This window comes from Rhynchophorus ferrugineus, unplaced genomic scaffold (genome assembly GCF_030347505.1).
Source record: "Rhynchophorus ferrugineus isolate W39M unplaced genomic scaffold, kcgeb_rfMv2 rfM7, whole genome shotgun sequence".
NCBI classification, from domain to species: Eukaryota; Metazoa; Arthropoda; class Insecta; order Coleoptera; family Curculionidae; genus Rhynchophorus; species Rhynchophorus ferrugineus.
In genome coordinates this window covers 18397491-18412451 of record NW_027472586.1, presented here as the reverse complement: position 1 = coordinate 18412451, position 14961 = coordinate 18397491, and the positions used below count along the sequence as shown (strand labels likewise).

At 33.4% G+C, this 14961-nt stretch overlaps 1 long non-coding RNA gene across 1 annotated transcript in view; it reads right to left on the bottom strand.

The window, feature by feature from the left end:
- LOC143199680 (uncharacterized) overlaps positions 1–14961 on the bottom strand; it is a 769697-nt gene that overhangs the window by 577253 nt on the left and 177483 nt on the right. The gene's annotated exons all lie outside the window — the stretch shown is intronic.

Sequence of the window (14961 nt, the reverse complement as noted above, 5' to 3'; positions counted from 1 at the left end):
ATATTTGATGAAATGATATTTTATAATGATATTTAGGGTCTATATAATTTCTGCCGTCTGTGTCAATTATAAAACGTGGAAGGGTTTAGAAACACAAAACTATTAATTTACACTATTATTTGTTTAAAAAACTATTGTGTTTAACGCAGAGTAGAGAAGACTGAGGGTAGGGGTGTCGGCCGTCAAGAAAAATAGCGATAGTTTGATATATCGTATATCGGAGAAAAAGAAATATCGATATTCTTTATGCAACAACTATGAAAAATATTGATATTTAGAAAAAAATATATCGATATTTAAAAATAATAAAAATATTGTCATATATAAAAGTTATCGTATGACAATAATATTGCCGGCTTGGTGGCGCAGTGGTAAAGGCGATAGGACGGTCCTCCTACTGTTGCGATAGCCGCGGCTTCGAATCCTGCTGGGGCATGGTCGTAAATTTATGTTTGTGATTGTTTAAAATGTGTGATTGTCCTAGGTAAGAGTGTAAAATCCGACATTGAAAATGATCCCAGTCACGGCAGTAACCAGGCTGGGTAAGACCGGATATCTTCTGGGATGATTTCTAAAGTAGGTCACTCGCCAGTCGGTAGGCTTAATGTCGAGGACCGTGGTTCGGAGTTCACATTAAGCTGTAGGACCAGTCCAGATAAACCCATAGTTGGTAACAGGAGACGTTAAAATATATTAAAAACTCTAATATCGACATATCGGGCTAAAAAATATAAGCCAAAAATATTTTCGGCATCCCTAACTGGGAGTAACTGAGGACTTCAAAACAGATCAGATGGTAGTTGTTAAAATAATATTGTAAATAGATAAATTGGTATAGGTAGGAATTAACATAAATTGTATATATATATATATATATATATATATATATATGTAATATATAGGTTAAATAAGATTTATGTTTATTAGTTATAGTTATTATTATAGTTATTTTTATTTAGCTATTGCAACGATTATTATGGTATATTTCATTTTAAAACTTTTTTTGTGTTATAAATCTAAGTGTGATTTTTTTTCTTTTAAATATTTTATATTTCCCTTTTTAATGTTAGATACTCACTCAATAAATGATGTAGTTATTCTATTATTGCTCTAACCATTACACCATAGAGGCAGTTACGGCTTCCCATATGATATGATTAGTGCTTAAAAAGCAAACTGAATGGCATTCACATTGAACCCTTACTGAAAACTATTCAAAAACTGCTGAAGGTTATAGCGGTCCGGTCCCTGCTTATATTATCGGCTTACCTAAATAACTTCAAAGTTTGCAAATAATTGTCTGTGCATCCTCATAATATTTAAAGGAATATTTCCGAACTCCTAACCATTTAATATTTGTGTCTTCCGTCACATCAGCTCAGTAATATCATTATACACAAACATCTGATTATTTTAGATAAAAAAATATATGAAAACATCGTAGTGCCTTTGAAAAATGATTTTCCTCGATTTACCTGTACTCCAGCATCAGATATTGACTTGGTTCCAACTAGACCACCTAAGAAGTGCACTTTTTCGAATAAAAAAAATATTTTGAAATTTGATCCACAAGTGACGGAGAAATCGGTTAACATACATGAAAATGAATGTATACAGACGAACATCAAATATCATCCATTATTTGAAGCCAGTAAATAAAAAGCATATGAAACATAATAAAAACATATAGATTGGTTCAGTTATCTGAATTTAATGTCTTATAATCTCAGTACTTTATAAATTACATTAAATAAAATAAATTTCACGAAGAAAACATTAAGGATTACCAGGAAACGTTAACAAAAATTAGCAGTCGCTAATGCGGAAAGAAAACGGATTAATAAAGACAATGCCTGTACCGGACGACCGGTGTGTATGTTGTAAGGACGTTAAAGTCGAATATAATCACATTAGGATCGGCCTAATTGCAGAAACTGGCCCGTGGATCAACAAAAACCTTGAGATAATGCTGTTTCGTGAGGTCCTTTAAGGTTTCCCTCTGAAGATTTGTTTTTTTCTACTTTTCTTTCTATTAAATTATGGTCGCGTCTTGTCTCTCGTAACGTAAAAAGTTTCTTCTGCTTTTCCAAATCAGTATTTGATTTTATAGCTGAGTCATATCTTATGTGGAGCGTATTGTATCAGCGCTTCAAAAAATTGTAAGATATATAGAGACTATTATTTAATTTTAAGGCTTTTTTTGCTGTAAATTCATTTCTTTATTGACGTATTACCGTTAGGTGCTTACCTATATTTTGATTTGTTGGTGAAAATGCGAAGTATCAGTTTAAACAACAACTTTTAATATTTTCTAATTAATTAAATCTTAAATTACATATGCTTAGTACAGTCCTAATCTACTAATTAATTTATTACTAATAGGTGAATTGAAAAGTCTCCGGCCTACCACAATAAAACACTTTCTTTGGTAAAATTATTTTTTTTATTCAACATAATTCCCTTCAAGGGTGATACACTGATTATAGCGACCCTACAACTTTTCGATACAATTTTTGTACTGCAATTTCTCCTCTGCTTTAAAATATACCTCAGTTTGTGCGACCACCTCTTCATTCGACGAAAATTTCTTCGCAGCGAGCATTCTTTTGAGACCTCAGAATGGGAAATAGTCGTTGGGGGCCAGATCTTGAGAATATGGTGAATGAGGAAGCAATTGGAAGCCCAATTCATGGATTTTCGATACAGGGCATTGTCGGTGAAACAGCACATTCTTTTTCTTCAAATGCGGCCGTTTTTCGGCGATTTCGTCTTTCAAACATTATATAATAGTTGCTGTTGATAGTTCTTCCTTTTTAAAAGTAGTCAATGAAAATTATTCCATGCGCATGCCTAAATAGGCACGCCATAAACTTGCCAGACGACTGTTGCATTTTCCCCCGTATCGGGATCATCGTGTGAAGTCCATTCGGATGACTGTCGATTGGACTTTGGAGTAAAATGATGGAGCCATGTTCCATCCATTGTCACAAATCGACGCAAAAACTCGGATTTGTTACGCTTGATCATCTTCAAACACTGCTCCGAATCATCAAGCTGTCGTTGTTTTAGGTCAAAAGTGAGCTCGCGCGGCTCCCTCTTTGCATAGAGATTTCTCTTACCCAAATATTTGTGAATGCTATGATGTACACGTTCAGTTAATATCTTTAGAGCGCCTGCTATTTCAGTCAATTTCAATTTACGGTCATTCAAAATCTTTTGGCGATTTTTTCAATGTTTTCGTCGGTAACAACCTTTTTTGGTCGTCCACTGCGGTTACCATCTTCGGTGCTTATTTCACCACGTCTAAACTTAGCATAGCAATCCTTGATTTTCCTGGTACAGTGTCCGAAAACTTGGCATCAAGCCAAGTTTCTGCTTCGACTGTATTTTTTTCCTTCAAAAAGGAATATTTTATCATTACGCGAAATTCCTTTTTATTAATTTTTTCAATAATAAAAGTTGTTTCACTCAAAATGGAGTGAATGAAGCATCTTTTGAGGGTTAGGGCTAACTAAAAAAACATATAGATTTAATTCTAGTAGGGCCATCTATGTATCCGGCCGGGGAATTTTCAATTGACCTGAATAAATACTCAGTATGTATTTTCTAAATTAAAGTATATTAAACTACTTAAGCCAAAGACCAACACTTAACATTTACGCAATTCGGTGCAGTTTGGTGCGCTTCAATCTTGCGGTGGAATCATGCGTATTGTCCAGTAACTGTAACGCTTGCACGTTGGTGCGATTTAGTAACCTTATTTAATTGTATTAATGCTAAATCTTGGATAATTTCGTAAATCCATTATATTTCGAGATGATCAAGCAGCTCTTCGTTGGTTACTTAACTATAAACATTAGTAATTAATCGTGGAACTTTATTTTGACAGCAGTGACTAGTTGAAGTAATGTCTTAGTACAACCCCTATTTGAATCTTATAGATCCAAAGAGGTTTTATCATTGATTGATCAATTTCTCTACATAAAATAACTGTTTTCCATTTGTGTTTGATTTATTAAGTGCTAAATTGTATTTCGGATTTTATTACTTTTCTTTTAAATTCATGGTAATTAATTTAAAAGCAATCAATTAGATCTTAATGGTAAAGAACGACCTGGGTAAAAATCAGTTTAACAAAATAAACAACTTCCCAGTCATTTATATGGCATTTCGCGCCGTTTCAAAGTTGAATTTTCATTAATTTTCAGACAAACGGAAAATTTTTATGTAATGTGTTGTTACTGGTAGTTAAAAACGGGTCTGCTTCGATAATCCAAAACTCAAAAAGTCATGTATAAACTCTGAATTTTAATTCATGGCCACAAAGTCTTGTTCATATAATGGGATCACGAAGGTATAGTGTACGAGTTCCTAAAGTCGAGTGAAACTGTTACTGCAAATATCTACCGATGCCAATTCAACAAATTGAACGATATTTTGTTGATAAAAAATAGCAATATTATTCGGTATTTTTTGGGCGTCTCTTTCATTAGAACTCTCGGCTACACAATGTTAGAATCGTGCGTCATATATCTCAAATAGAAAATTAACTAACTAACTTAAGCATATAGACCATAGAACTTCACCTATACATGATAAATCTTTCAAAGGTAAAATAAAGGAAGTTGGAAGTTGTCATACTAGTTGAAGGTAATTATTATGAAAAACAACGTTATTTTACTATAGTTTATTCAAAACCGTAGTGAAACGGAAGACCTATTAAAACGTCGCAATTTTGTTGCAGTAACTCCGAGTTTTAGTACGTTTTGTCTCTGACATATAACAACATTTTTATATAAATAATATAATGAAACAAAAATGTTAGGCATTATAATTTAGTTAACACTAAATTACATCTAATGCATATATTATGGGAGAACTTTTTTTTTTTTTTTTTTTTTTTTATTACTCTTCGTGAGTCCACAATCTGCCCTATTGGCAATAAGTATTTCTTCTGTTTATATTATATATACATGGCATGTAGAAAATCACTTCATTAAGCAATCTTCTGTATAAAATATTATCTTAATTAATTAGTCTTATTCTAATGCTTATTCTAAACTCTACATATGTCCAGTAATCAGATCAGGTGGTGTTAAACGTTTTAGTCTACGCACTTCACTATCACGTCGCATATTTAGCTGATTAGCGAGTACATTGGGATGCACTGACACTCTTTCGAAGTACTTCACACAAACACGTTGGATTACACTCGTTATAGGTTCTAGAGGAATATCGCGTTGTATCACTTTATTTGAAATATAGTACGGAGCATCAACAATGGCACGCAACACCTTATTTTGGAACCGTTGAATGATGGTTATATTAGATTTGCTAGCGGTACCCCATAGTTGAATTCCATATGTCCAAATGGGCTTGAGTATAGACTCATACAGCAATACCTTGTTATCTAATGATAACTTGGATTTGCGCCCAATGAGCCAATACATTTGATATAATTTTAGTCCTAGTTGTTTCCGTTTAGAGAGTATGTGCTTCTTCCAGGTTAGGCGTCGATCTAAATGCATACCAAGATATTTAACATGCTCTGCTTGGGGGAGTTGACGATGATTGATATTTACTGGTGGACATGTTCTTCTACGCAGGGTAAACGTTATATGCGTGGATTTTGATTCATTGGCTTTAATGCGCCATGTCTTCAACCATAATTGTATTTGCTCCAGGTGGGTTTGTAGGTTTATTGATGCTGTGACTGGGTCTTCATGGGATGCTAAGATTGCTGTATCATCTGCATATGTTGCCACAGTAGTTATTTTTGTGGTGGGCAGATCAGCCGTATACAGAAGATACAGTACTGGACCCAGTACACTACCTTGCGGAACTCCTGAATAAATGGGATTTAGTTCGGTATATTCATCGCCTTGATTTACAATAAAATGTCTGTCAGTGAGATAAGATTTTAGTAGCTGATAGTCCGGATGAGGGAGAAGTTTCTTTAGTTTAACCTGCAAGCCCGTATGCCATACTTTGTCAAAAGCCTGAGATATGTCTAGGAAAGCAGCCGAACAATATCTTTTGGCATTTAGGTCAGCGTTTATTTGGTTTACAAGTCTATGCACTTGTTCTATGGTCCCATGCTTATTGCGAAAGCCAAACTGATGTTCTGGAATAATTTTTCTTTTTTCTATTATATAGTTTAGTTTTTTTATGTATAATTTCTCGAAAACTTTCGAGATTATTGGTAATAAACTTATAGGTCGGTAGGAGGTCACATCTTCTGGTATTTTTCCTGGTTTAAGTATCATTAATATTTTAGCTACTTTCCAGATACTAGGGAAGTAATTAATTCGTAGCATAGCATTAAATATATATGTTAATAGTTTTATAGCCTTTTCTGATAGTTCTTTTAAAATTTTGCCAGTAATTAAGTCATAACCAGGAGCTTTTTTAATATTAATCTCTCTCATTATTGTATGTTTAACTTTTTTGACCGTTAATTTCTCGTGCGGTAAATCCATTTGAAATGGCGAATCTAGAAAGCTAGTAATTTTATTTTCGTCATCTTTATGTAGCTGAGACTGGAAAGGTTTAAAAACATTTTTTAAGTGTTTTGAGAAAATGTCGGCCTTCTCTTTATTGCTTCTCGCCCAATTATTTTCGCTTGTTTTAATAGGTGGGTTATGCTGCTGGGATCTCCTAAGCTTTTTTGTTGCTTTCCACAACGAATAGTCTGTAGCCTCAGTTGATGTCAAGTTTTCTAGGTATTCTTGAATGCCTTGGTTCTGTTCAATTTGGATTAGATCTCTCAGCTCTTTTATGGCCCTATTAAATTTTCTTTTATTCTCTTCAGTCCTTTGCTGTTGCCAATTTCGTCGTAACTTTCTTTTTTCTGCTATCTTTTTCTGTATTGTACATGATATCTGTGTATTTTTTCTTGGAAATGTTTCACTGTTGGGAGTCGCGGAATATGCTGCCTCCTGTATATTTTTTGTAAGATTTATTGCTGCTATTTCTATATCCATTTCAGTTTGTAACGGTAAATTTAGAGAGATATTTTGGTCTAAGTTTTCTCTAAATGAGGGCCAGTTAGTTCTATTATTGCACAGAGAAGGGGGTTTATCTTTGATGGTAATTTTTGAAGAAATTGTTACTATTATTGGTGAATGATCAGAAGACAGGTCGAAGCATGATTCTGCCTGACACTTTTTTGGATCAATATTTTTTGTAATACAGAAATCTATTGTATCTGGTTTTTTATTTCTGTCTGAAGGCCAATATGTTGGTTCACCAGTAGAGATATGTTGTAAGTTATCTTTCCTTATGGCTTTAAGCAGTTCTCTACCTTTTGAGGTTATTATTCTTGAACCCCACATTAAATGTTTTGCATTATAATCTCCTCCTGCTATAAATCTATTACCTAGCGTACTGAAGAATTCTTGAAATTGTTCTGCCTTGTTGTTATGTTTGGGTGGGCAATAAATCGCAGAAATTGTTAATGGTCCATGGGCTTCCTCTATGGTTATACTGGTGGCTTGCAGGTAGTCTTTGCGGAATTTTTCTTTTTCGAAATGCTTTATATCATCTCGAATTATTATGGCTGTACCTCCATGTGCTTTATCATCAGGGTGATTTGTATGATAAAGCTTATATTTAGGAACTTTCAGATAATTCTTGTCCGTAAAGTGTGTTTCGGAAACCATCATAATGTCAATATTTTGTTCATTTACGAACATTTTTAGTTCCCTGGCGTGTTGTTGGAGCCCATTGGCATTCCAGACGGCGATTTTGTAGCTATTGGTTTCAGGCATTAGGCAAGTTTGCTTACGACGGTTGTGAGTAGACCAAGCATCGTACTCATTTGATCCATTAGTTTGGCCATCATATTTTCTAATCTTGAGATGTTGCTAGTTTCAGTAGGTTGAGATATTGTCTCTCGTTTTTGTGCTGAACCATTTTCAACTATTTGGGCATAAGTTATGTCTGGTTGACTTGTTCTGGTGGGTAGTGGTAGATTGGTAGTAGTGGATTGTTTTTGTTGATGCCTTTTTTCCCTTAAGGCAGGATAGAGTTTCTGCTGTAGTTGCTTGTGAACTGCGCAACCCTTGTAGTTCGCTGGATGATTTCCATTACAGTTAACACATTTCACTTTTTCATCGCGAACTTTACGAGTACAATCTCCTGTCTTATGTTCTCCTGCACATTTTACGCATCTATATGATTTGCGACAGTAAGTCTTTGTGTGCCCGTGCGCTTGACACCTTGTGCATTGTGGTATAATTCTTTTTATATGTGGTGGTTCGCATTTAATAATATTATTTTCCAATTTGGTGATTTCATACACCGCCTTATTGTTTCCATTAGGTTTTATGTCTATATAAAACATAGGCAGAGGTTTTTTTGTCGTGTGATGTCGTATATTGTGAATATTTACGACCTCGTGGCCTTTTTCTGCTAGTGCTACCTTGATGGTGTTAAAGTCCGTCCCGTGATGTAATCCTTTTAATACGAATTTAAATGTTCTCTCGGATTTTGGCCTGAATGTATGGTATTGGGTGTTTCTTTCATCTAATTCTTTTATAAGAACTTTAAAGTGATCCGCTTCGAACAATTGGATTTTAATTGTTTCATAGCTCACTGTTTTAATTGTGTAGTTCGTAGTAATGGTTTTCAATAAGTCATGGATGTTTTTTATTATTCCTACCTTATAGACTGTTATTGGTGGTGGTTTGGGAACAACTTTTTCAGGGCTTGGTTGTATGTTCTCTTCAATTTCTTCCGACAGGTTGCTAAAACTGTTTTTTGTCTCTATCGGTTTCTGCAACCAATAGTCACTGATTCTTGTTTGTTTCCTCGCGATTTCTTCTTCTGGACTTCTCAATCGTTTTTTGTTAATGACTGTAGTCCATTCTGATGGTGGAGTTTGCGTTATTGCTGTTTGTTCTAATCTTATATCAAAGTGTGCAGGTGATTTGGTTGAATCACTATGGTTTGCCATTTTTTAATTTTTAATATTTTATTTAATTTACTTCCAGAGGATAAAAAAAATAAAATAAATACATTGTTTATTTCACGCACTTCATTTTCCACTTACGTTATTTTAGCACTAGTTTTTTACTATAAATACTATAAATGAATTTCAAAAGGACTGTTGTAAAATAAGATGAAATAATTTTAAACACTAATAAAAATGAGATGCAGTCCTTTTGTCTGGTCACGTAAACTCGTATTCACTACACTTTAGGTCCACTGAGAGACGGATAGCCGCGTCTGTTATGCGTTTTTAACACTCAATTAAATAACCGTAATAAAATACTGGGTTTTTTTAAAGAAAGGTATCTTTTTATAGCTTGGACCGTATTGAAAATACGTCTTCACCCTACGAAGGTTGGAACTGAACTATGGGAGAACTTAAAACTACAAATAATTATACAGCAACAATAATTTATAAGTTAGAGTTTTATTATATATACATTGAACTTTTTTCCACACTAGTATAGGCAGAGCTCTAGGCGCGTTTTTTTATGTAGTATTATCCCCCGAAGACCTAATCCACCTAATTAACAATTGTATATTTGATTAATGTATTTTAATCATTGGAGAGCATATTTATGTTTCACGCTTAGTTCTTGGTTCCTTCGATGCAATTTATCCTTGTAAAGTCATTATGATATTACTATATTTCACTTTAGTTTGTCCTGTTACTCTGTGTATACATCTCTCTTGATAAAACTACATCACTAACATCACTACATTCTCCTTAATGCATTTGCCATATCTGCAAAACAGTTACATTTTTTTCCCTCCTCATACAAGTTAACCAAATTTTCATGTACATTCTGAACAATAACACACATGCTCAGAAAGCTTTCATACTCTATAATGCAATTTCCTACAATTAAAGTATATTAATTGTATACAGACCTTTCAGAAACACTAATATGTTAACAGCTAAACTGTTTATTTATAAACTATCAAAAACTTGCTCAAGATTTTACCATTTGTCAATTTCTTCTTCAATGTGTCTGATCGAGCATACACAAACCGAAGGTGTTATTTTCGACAGTACCTCTTTCCATAAATCCAGACAGTTCTGATTTGAATATTCTTCTCGACCTGAATATCTATTGCTATACCCCATATCAATTCAATTGGATTTAAATATACAGTGATAGGGAGGAAGACATAACGCTCTGTGTCCATAACGTTCAGCTATCTGATCTGCCATGTATCTTTTCTCAGTTTTAATTCTGAAAAAGTAAATTACATAGATTGCAATTAAATATTTCATATATACCGAGTAACAATTTGAAATAGTTCATTAACATGATTTCCTCGAAACTTATTTTATGTACTTTAAGCCATTCCTTAATTGCAGCCTTTGTTGATGCACTTGTTGGGATTTTCCCCACCAGTATACTATATATATTGTAGATAAGGTGCACTGTACATAACAATAACTGATGGTTTCCCCACGTTCTTTAAAAGCTGATTTTCAAACTGCTACAAAAACAAGTTATGGCTCATTTATCCATGGTAGTCACCCTTGGACTTAGAGGAAAATATTAATTCTGCACCAGGGATAAAAGTATTCCTATTTACAGCATGAATAAATATATGTCTGAAATGAATTATTAATAAATGTTATGACTAACAAAACCTAATCGATAGTTATTCCAACGTTTACCTTTTTGCATCAACTTTTGTCGTCTTTACACTATATTTATTATCATCTTACCATGAACGACCCAATGTACCATTCTGAAAATTTTTTTTAAATTCCATTAAACCCCTTCGGGGGTTATGTTTATACCACTTATATTCTATATTACCCAACAGTATATGAAAAGATGTTTTATATCCGCCAAACAGCTGTATATGTTTTGGCTTTTTATGGATACTCTCCAGATTTTCTCTGAATTGTATTAAATTATGTTTCGATTGAAAAAACTACTTACTGTTCAAACAAGCTGATCTTGATTCGTCACCTGTTTCGCATAAATACGGTTTCTTTTTGATGCATTTAAGATTATATCATTTTTTATTTCTTGAGATATTTAGAGACCGTGCCCGTACTAATATTCAGTGCAGCTGTAACGCTTAAAATTATTTTCAATAAAAACCGGGGCGATTGGCAATTTATTAAAATAAAGCGTTAAAACAACGTTTGTAAACCGTAATTATAATATTTTGAAGAATTTTGCAGCCGTTTCACAAACGGACAACATTGGCAGGCTCTTTCGGTTACATGATCGGACTTTTCTAACAGCATTCTATCCCTTTTTAAATAGAATAAAATGAGAAGGATAATAATGTCCGACTGTAAAGTGAATTTATAACTTTAGACCAACACATATTGACACAGGTGGCCTTACTGTTTTGAATTGATTATATATCACTATCAATAAATTTCTATTATTGTACATGACATTCGCTTTAGACTTTCCCGCAATGCATATCTCTCGCACACTGTTATATAAAACCGAAGATAAGCATATTTATAATATAGGCCAATCTTCATGTGAATATTATAAACCCTATAAAAGTTAAATGGTTATACTATTTACTCAATTAACAATATATGAATATAATCTTTAAAGATGATTTTGGTTATCCTTAATTCTGATTACAGTTTCTTTAGTGTTTGTATTATTGTCTGCCTCATGTTGGCAATATTTCAACAGTGTTGAAATATATCATAAATATTTCTAGTAAATGAATATAACTGAGTTAATTCAAACATTTCATTTACAACTAAAAACTACAGCAAGCACGGAAATAAACACGTTATTTCAATATTTTACGTATTTGTGATTTTAATAACTGCTTTGAAAGACCTGTGTTTGAGTGCCACCTGGGCGCGGACTTGGTGTGAATTGTAAATGTTCATAGGCTACTAGTCACACAAGTAAGACCGGATGACTTCTGGGCTAGTCTTGAACAGGTTACTCATCAGTCAGCTATCTTAATGCTGAAAATCGCAGTTCCAAAACCAAAATCACCACAGGAGGTTGATGCGACTAAAATCCACCTATAATATTTGTTTAGTTTTGCAATCGGCTGCTTCAATACCATTGGTTTTTAACCATAGAAAATTGAAGTGATCGTTTGGCAATGCAGTTCATGCCAAGTAATTAAATCTCACCAAGAACTTAAATTATTCCTTGTCATCAAGCCGAACTTTCAACTATAAAGCTTCTCGGGGTTTCTACCATGATCTTTCTCTCAGCACCATTCTTGTCATTTATAATCATTAGTTTTGCTTTTCAGTACTGTTATGCTTTCTTTCGTATTGCTAATTGGATGTGAAACCCAAGTATCCAAACTTCATTTCTAATCCTATTTTTCTGTAAATGATTCAGAAAATCTTATGGTGAATATTTCCGTATACCCCAACATGTTAAGGAATTTTATCTATTTTTCGAAAATGGTACCAATTATATATATTTAGGAATTTTCATATAATGGTAACAAATATAAAAACCACAAATGTTGCTTTAAATAAAAAGTATGTGTGCATTTTATAGTACAAAAGTACATTAGTACATATATATTATTAAATTTATTCAAATTGATAAAGTTGCAAACCAAAATAAAAATGATTATACAATATATTTGAATAATTCTCCTGATTATAATTATAATAACCAGATGTCTACATAGATAATTTCATAATATATAATACAAATTAACTTTTAATCGTTTCAATATCAATAATAAATAATTTTACCATAAATTTCCGTTGGCGCTTTACGTAATTGAATGGAAACTATATTAAATTATATATAGACATTTACAAACTCTATGTGAGTGTAATTTACCTAGAAAATCAATTATTATGTAACAATTAAAGGCCGCATTAATTAATGTTCCGGATTTGTTTTATTTTGTTTACAACAGATGTTCTTGCTGAATATTAAATCGTCTGGGGTATATTTGTGACCAATTTCAAGTTGAAGCCTCAGTGACACACTCCACTTCACTTTTCTAAACGAAGTTGAACAAACATGTTTATCAATGCGAGGAAAATGTCCGAATTTGTACCGAGTAAATGCCATTCGCAGGAATATGTACTTTACTTAAAGACAAAAATGCTTGTAAAAGCGAATTATTTTTTAATATAGTTTTTTAAATTCATCTCTAAAAGAACGAACAAAAAGGAAACAGCTATGGTTCGAGGAGTTGGAAATCCCAAGGGTAAGTTGATATTTTATTGTTGTGTTCTATGTTTCTGGGAAAATGGAAATAGCGGTAAATAAACTGAAAGAGCCAGGTTGTCACCTCGATTGGTGCTCGATTGGGATCTGCCACCCTTGCAGACACCCAGCACCAAAAACAATTGTCATAATTGGTAACATGTTTAGCCCTCTCCTCGAATTGCATTTGCCAAATATGATAACTTAAGAGTACCCAAGGGATTTTCGAGCTCTATGAAAGTTCATTTTTGCATCCGTGACCGTCAGGGTAATTAGGCTTTTCAATCGTATCGGTTATACAGTGATTTATGCTGCACAACTCGAGTGTTCAAAATGGTGAGTTTTTCACAGAGTACTCCAGTTTTCTTTTTATTTTAATTCTATTCATTTAACTATTTATTTATCTATTCATATACTTATTCGGTTATCTATTCATTTATCTATCCAGTTATCTATTAATTTATCTATTCAGTTATCTATTCATTCATCTATTCAGTTATCTACTCATTTATCTGTTCAGTTATCAAGTTATTCTGAACATTCTCCGTTATTTATTTATTTAATTACTAGCTGACCCGACAGACTTCGTCCTGTCAAAAAGATTTGTAATGTGGCAGTTTTTGTGCCTACGTATTTTAAAAAATTCTCCTGAACAGAACCATCACCCTGGTGATAGGGCGTTGTGAATAAAAAATAATTAAATAAAACATATATAAGGATTGAAAAGTAAGTAATCGCTTTATTGTTAATCATGTGAATCATAATTATTATTATTATTATCATTATATTGCTTTGTGGTATACGATGTTTTTTGTTTGATTACCTGGCGCATAGATAAACAAATCTGATGGTTTTCCAACACGGGAACAGGCAACATACAATTGACCATGTGAGAAACATGGGTTTTCTAGATTAATACCACAAACACTTAATGATTGCCCCTGGGACTTGTTTATAGTCATAGCAAAAGCAAGCCGTCAACATGTCTATAGGAAATTTGCCATTACCAATGTCAATGAGTTGTTTAGAGAATATGTTTCCAGATTGGTCATTTTGCAACTCGACACGCATATTCTTGCTTAAATGAAGTACTTTAACATGTTTCCACAAATTGGAGGACTTTAGACATGCATTGAGTTCATCAGCTGGCGTTGATCGTGGAATCACTGGCAATGTTTGACGAAAATCTCCTGCTAATAAAATCATTGCACCACCAAATCGGTTATTATTGCTACGTAGATCTTTTAAGGTTCTGTCTAAAGCCTCCAAAGATTTTTTATGTGCCATCGTGCATTCATCCCAAACAATCAATTTACATTGCTGCAAAACCTTTGCCATTGCAGAGTTCTTCGAAACGTTGCAGGTTGGAGTTTCATTGCTTTGTATATTTGCAAATGTATTTAATCGATTTCACTGAATGGCAAGATTCAACGTTGATGTGTGCTTTGAATGTCTTTGATAAAATGGGTGAATATGGAACAATCCAACGATTATCTATTTCAATATCTTGTTAATTTAATTTGACAATTGTTGATTTTCCATTGTCTGCTGTCGATCTGCGACGATACAATGGATAACCGTCATTACCAGTAATTGTTTCCGATATTAATGTCCGTGGATATCGTTTTGAACATTTACCATCCATCATACACGGTGAATTTTGATTAAGAGTTCCACAGGGACCATGTATCATGTTTTTGATAACTACCTCATGCAATCCAGGATCTACTTGTACATTAGGGATTTCAGCTGATATCACTGCATCAACTTCATTTGGCCTTATCTTTTCAACCAACCAAATCAAAAT